This window comes from Delphinapterus leucas, chromosome 1 (genome assembly GCF_059928025.1).
Source record: "Delphinapterus leucas isolate spDelLeu-1000000601 "Yukka" chromosome 1, BTC_Dleu_Yukka2, whole genome shotgun sequence".
NCBI lineage: Eukaryota > Metazoa > Chordata > Mammalia > Artiodactyla > Monodontidae > Delphinapterus > Delphinapterus leucas.
Window position 1 is genome coordinate 99,113,959 of NC_143129.1, and position 7,046 is coordinate 99,121,004.

Below are 7,046 nucleotides of genomic sequence, written 5' to 3' on the forward strand. Positions count from 1 at the left end.
CATATTTCTGTAATATTTTCTCCCTCAGGCATTGGCATCTAAATGATGTGCTTTAACTGTCATCCAGACAACTGAATAGCATCAACTTCTCATCTTACCTCTTCATTCTTACCAGTTTTTACCAGCCCATTTGCTTGATACTGCCTTGGAAATATGAAGGTATAGAAATTATTAGCAATGCTTTTGGCAGTCATTTTTTTTTCTTTCATATTTTCTTTGTATTTCTCTTCAATAGTTGCTTGACTCAACATCCTTCTGTCTGCTCTATACAATGAAAATACAAACTAAATTGAGAATAGAAAAAAATAATTAAAGTACTAAATCGTACAAATTACAAATGTTCCAAAATGTACTTACATTAAATAAAATACGCATTTCAGTAAGTGATCTACAGTGAATGGTTATGCATTTTAGGAAGCTTCACGACGTCTAGGCAAGGCTAACATTTGTGGAAGGAACTAAGAGAATTTGCATCCAATCACAGTTTGTAGTGGGTTTCTGATTGCCAATCTGTGAGCTACACTGAGCACATTATTAGCATGACCTGTGCAGGGAACTGACTTTGGGAGAAGGGAAAGAAACAAGCTCTAGCCTCAATTCTGAGTTCATTACAACTTCTCAAGAATCTCACCACCAGCCTATAGAGTACAGTTGCAAAAAAGTAAGCATGTTAAGGTAAGGGGACAACTCTTGAGAACCCCAAACACATTCTCTTGCTGTATTTATGTAGAACTCTCCATCTACAATGGGCAGTCATGAAGAGGTTCTTCCTCAGGACAACATAGTCACAGGACTTGAGGACCCAATGGGACCGAGGGGAGCGCGAGGACTGAGGAAGAGGCTCCCCTTTTGTTTCAGTTGGAGACAAACTTATAACGCACAGTCCACGGCGCTGCAGTCTTCTCGTCCTATCCTCTGGCATAATGTTTCATGTACTCTTTAACTTTATTCTGGAAGTCCTCCTTGTCTGGCAAATGATGTTCTGCAGCTTCAACATGCAGTGGATCATCAAAATTCAAAAGATCGCTTAACAAAGCGTTGAATCCCCGAACAATATCCTTCAGTGTCCTCGTGGGAGCGCAGCCGGTGCTGTCAATCAAACGTTCTCTCAGTAAACTCAGACATACTTCGCCTGTCTCTGTGATGCTGGGGTGCCAGATCCTGGTCAAGCATTTCACTGTGGGAGGCACCACGTTGTACATATCAGGAACTTCAGTATCAAACTGAAATTTTCCACCCTCGTCGTAACCCTCATCTATCAAAAAACACAAAACCAAAAAAAAAAAAAAATCCTGGGGTTAGTTAGCTGAAAGCAATGAAGCTTGTTTGGTTGAGGAAAATGCACTTTACATGTACAAGGTAAATTAGCTTCAAGTTCTTCAATCTCTTTAACAAGTAGACTGTCTCTCGCCGAAACCCGCTGAGGGAGTCAGAGGCTGTGGCTGACTCCCGGGAACGACCCTTTGAGACCAACCATCATCCCGCTTCAGTGGGCTTGTCAGCGTCAGCATTACTGCCACCTTGCCCTGGGAACCACAAGACTGGAGAGTCGGGGCGGCGCCCAACACCACACCCAGCCAGCGGGGGCGACACGCGACGCTCAGAGCCACACCCAGCTCTGGACGCTGGACCAGAAGTGGCTTGGCAGGCGGCGGGACCGGAAATGAGGCTGGACTCGGCTTCTCTCTTCCGTCTTGGCAGTCATTTTTAAGAGCTGAGATGAGCTCTTCCCCTCCCTGCAAAATTGGCTGGAACCCTAGAAATCGGTAGATATAGCAATTAAAGAGTTAAACTCAGAGAAATAGTTGGTAGTACCCAGATCAATAAAATAACCTCTTCTTATTTGTACCTTACTGATTCCACAATTAACATTCTGTAGTGAAATCTGAAGTATATAGTGACAAAATTCCACTCTCCCTGTGGTGGCCACTGTGCAAAAAATAGCTCCCCATGATCCTTATCTCCCAACATTCACATCATTGTGTAGTCCTCTCTGATATTGCTTCATGGTTTGTCTCTGTGACCTATAAAATATGACAGAAGTGATGGTGTATGAATTATAAGGCTAAGTCATAATGGAAATTGTGGCATTTGCCTCTCTTGCTCTGTCTTGAATTATGTAGTTCGGGGAAAGCTAGCTTCTATGTCATGAGGTCACCTGGTGATCCTATGAAGAGGTCCACCCATGCTCCCTACCAACAACCCTGTGAGTGAGCCATCTTATGAACCGATCCTCTAGCTCCTATCAAGCCAGCAGATTCCTGCAGCCCCTATCAGGTCTCTCGTAAGAGGCTGTGAGACACAAACACTCAGCTAAGTTGTCATGAATCCCTAACTCACAGAAACTGTGAGATACTAAATTTTATTGTTTTAGTCCTTCATATTTGGGATTAATCTGTTGTGCAGTAATGGGTAACTAGTACACTTCTCAGAATTAATGTCTTAATTGCTAGTTTAGTGTATATCTGAATAGCCTAATAATCAGATGACTCTTCAGCATAGAAATTTAGGTGATCACCTCCCACTATAAAGGCCCAAAAGGGCAGATACTCATTTTTCCAACACCCAACATTGCACACTAGACACCTGTATGTGACATAAGCTCATCCAATTTCACCTGGGACTTTAAGTCAGAAGTTATTTATACAATAAATCAAATGTGATAGAAAATAGTAGCTGCAGAGATTGCAACAACTTCAAGTATCCTGGCGTGCCAGGGGCCACAGAGCCAGCAGCTGAACCCAGTGTCCAGTGCCAGTGGCAAAGTTACAATTTCTAGTGTTCAGCTGTGGAAACAGAAGTGTCTTCACCCAACTGATTCAGTGGTGAGATTTGGCTGTGGTTTTCACTTTTACTTTTCCATTATCATTACCAGTTTTCCAAGCCTGATCATCTAGAATTCCAGCAACTCTATGCATATATCAGTTAAGGTAACTGTAGCTTTTTGAATGAACTACTCAAAACTTCAGTGGTTTACAATATAGAAGTTTATTTCTCATCAACTCACTGAACTTGGATGGTATTTTAGTTAGTGGATGGCTTGGGCTGTTTTCATCTTTATGTTCTATCTCCCCCTAAGGCTTTGTCAGCATCTGCAGTTAAAGCAAGAACAAATGGGAATGAAGAAGTACTCCATTTTAAAGCCATTCTATGAAGTGACACACATCACTTATCCTCACAATCCTAGATGAGATCCAGCCACCAGACCCACATGGATTCACAGGTGAAGGGAGATATAGTCCATAATTTGCAGCAGTTCCTCAGCAACAACTCTATCCGACAGAATAGAAAGTACAAATCTGTTCCATAGCTATCCATCTTTGTCACATTGTGCTATGAATATGTTAAAAAGTTTGTTTGTTTTGCTTAAATGGGCCAGAGGTAGCTTGCTTGAAACTGGGAACCCTGCCTAATACAGCTGTATTCTCAGTTACTTGATCAAAATCAACCTATAATTGGGCCACTGAGCATAAATTACATTGAATTAACTCTTTTTACATTATTGAATTCCTTATTTTTCAATAATAAATAGGTTGTTTATCAATAAATAGTTCATGAAACCCACTCTCATCTGTAACACTAAAAAGTTCCAAGCCTCTGCTTGTGGTGTATATACTTAGAAACAAGGAAGAGCTCATAGTTATAAACCATTTGTCAGTTACGGCAACATTATATTCTAAAAACCCTGGAAGCATCTTATTTCTTTTACCTCCATTAATCAACAATACCAATACCTAACACTACCATAAGCACACATTTTTTTCAGAAATTATTTCAAATAATGGGAGATAATTTGCCCAGAAATAGTTGAGGATTATTTAATATTGTATTATTTATTATATTTCCTTAGTCATGTAAATACTTAGAGTTACATAATGTTTTATTGCTGTGGAGAATCTCTACAAATTATGACTACAGCTTAAAATTGTTATATTATTGTTCTTCAAATTTATTTTCTTGAAAAATAAATTATTTTCAGGAGAACAAAAAGACAAGACACAGAGTGGGAGAAAATATTTGCAAACACATAGCTGATAAAGTACTGGTATCCAAAACATATAAAGATCTCTTAAAACTCAAGAATAAGAAAACAACCCAACTGAGAACTGATCAAAAGTTCTGAAAAGACATGTCACCAAAGCAGACCTGTAGATGGCAAATAAGCACATGAAAAGATGCTCAAGCTTGCTAATTATTAGAGAAATGCAAATCAAAACTGCAATAAGGTATCACCTCACACCAGTCAGAATGGCTATCATTAAAAAGTCTACAAATAATAAATGCTGGAGAGGGTGTGGAGAAAAAGGAACCCTCCTACTCTCTTGGTGGGAATGTAATTTAGTGCAGCCACAGTGGAGGACAGTATGGAGGTTCCTTAAAAATCTAAAAATAGAGTTACCACATGATCCTGCAATCCCATTCCTGGGATTGGAGAGAGAAAACTCTAATTCCAAAAGACATTGATACATGACTTATTTCACTTAGCCTAATACCCTCCAAATCCATTCATGTTGCTGCAAATGGCAAAATTTCATTCTCTTTTATGGCTCAGTAGTATTCCATTGTACATATATACACCACATCTTCTTTATCCATTCATATAAAGTGTTGATAGACACTTAGGTGGCTTCCATATATTGGCAATTGTAAAGAGTTGCTGCTGTGAACATTGGGGTGCATGTATCTTTTCAAATTAGTGTTTTTCCTTTTTTTCAGATATATACCGAGGAGTGGAATTGCTGGGTCATATATGTTAGTTCTGTTTTTAGTTTTCTGAGAAACCTCCATACTGTTTTCCACAGTGGCTGCACAAATTTACATTCTGGCCAACAGTGTACAAGGGGTCCCGTTTCTCCACATCCTTGCCAACATTTGTTGTTTGTGTTTTTTTTCATGCTGTGAGGTGATATCTCATTGTGGTTTTGATTTGTAGCTACCTGATGATTAGCTAATGTTGAGCATATTTTCATGTGCCTGTTGGCCATCTGCATGTCCTTTTCGGAAAAATGACTATTCAGGTCTCTGCCCATTTTTTTAATCAGGTTGTTTGTCTTTTTGATGTTGAGTTGTATGAGGTGTTTATGTATGTTGGATATTCACCCCTTACATGTCATATCATTTGCAAATATTTTCTCCCATTCAATAGGTTGTCCTTTTGTTTTATATTTTTATTGATTCCTGAAATATTTATTTATTTGTTTATTTATTTATTTATTTCTGAGTAAGGATGGCCATCTCAAAAAAATACTTCAATTTAAAATAAGCTTTGCCTAGAAATTTCAGAAATTATTCATTCATAAATTTACTAAGCAAATATTTTTCAGCTCCCTAATATGTATGAGGCTCTCTACTAGTCACTATAAAGTTAATATAAAGATAAACATGTTACCTGTTCATGGAATTTAAAAACTGGTTAACAAAGAATAATAACTTTTACTTCCAAAGCACTTACAGATTTTTTATCCATTTGGAATGAATCAAGCTTTTAAGTAACAGAAAGCCCAGATACAGTGGCACAAACATATAGGGCTTATTTATCTCATATACAAACACTCCAGATGTAGGCAATTGCTGTCATTTCTTCAGGAGCTCAATAAAGCTGGAACTATAATCTTGGTTGTTGTCCTTGGCTTTCATTTGTGTCTCCTATGATCAGAAGATGACTAATGTAGCACCTCATTATAAAGGAGTCTTATTGCACTCATTTCAATGGAAAGATGAAAGAAGGGAACAAGATGACATCTATATAAGAAAAGCAAAAGCTCTATATGAAGCTCACAGTGTACTTCTATTTACATTTAATTGGTCTAAACCTAGATTATATTGTCACCATTGGTTAAAAGCTGATTAAGAAGATTGCATGAGTCAGACAGAATACCCTTCAACCTTAAGACTAGACAGTTACTAAGTACTGTTTTCTGGTGCAACTGACCAATAAAGAATTCCAAACCAGCCTGCAAAGAACAAATTTAGAGATAAATCTCAATTCTGTTGAAAAACAAAGCATTAAATGGTATAGAGTGTACATAAAACATTTGGCAATTTATTAATCCTTATTTTGTTTGAAAGTTGTTTTAAAGGTATAATGGATATATATAGAGAGAGTACATTATATATATATATATATAAATATATAATATATATGCAATGTATATATTAAGCATGTACTGACAGTCAACTATAAATTATTGGCTGTAGTATTGGATATCATGAATGTAAGAATAAATAAAAGATAACTAGGTTCATTAAGTACTTCACAGTGTAGTAGGGGAGACAGACACTAAAACAGATAATTATAAGACAATGTGATCTGTACAATGTTGAATCTTCTAGCATAATGTGTCATCTCCAGATAGTATTAGAATATTATAAAGCCTTTCGTTAAGATGCCACTGGTGGTAATCCTTAAACTGGAAACCTGGGCAAGCCTGAAAGAAAAGGACTCTATTGTCATCTAGTGGCCAAACTCATGTCCTTGAAATGGTTGAGTTACTTTGGATGTCATCTATCTGTAAGAAACTTTTTTTTTTTTAAACTGGTTTAAATTTTATTTTATTTTTTAACATCTTTATTGGAGTATAATTGCTTTACAACGGTGTGTTAGTTTCTGCTTTATAACAAAGTGAATCAGCTATACATATACATATATCTCCATATCCCCTCCCTCTTGCGTCTCCCTCCCACCCTCACTATCCCACCCCTCTAGGTGGTCACAAAGCACTGAGCTAATCTCCCTGTGCTATGCGGCTGCTTCCCACTAGCTATTTTACATTTGGTAGTATATATAAGTCTATGCCACTCTCTCATTTTGTAAGAAGTTATTTTGGGGACTAAAAAGCAACTGAGCACAGTTTCACAATTATTTTCAGATCCTACTACATAAAGGGGAGTTAATACTGATATTCGAAAAATGATGATAATATTGCATGTATTTTTTGGGGGGGGTTGATTTTTTTTTAACATCTTTATTGGAGTATAATTGCTTTACAATGGCATGTTAGTTTCTGCTTTATAACAAAGTGAATCAGTTATACATATACATCTGT

General features: G+C 37.4%; 1 pseudogene; it reads right to left on the reverse strand.

The window, feature by feature from the left end:
• Positions 1–504: 504 nt before the first annotated feature.
• Positions 505–1,956, reverse strand: LOC111179923 (NEDD8-conjugating enzyme UBE2F-like; annotated as a pseudogene).
• Between the last annotated feature and the right edge of the window lie 5,090 nt (positions 1,957–7,046).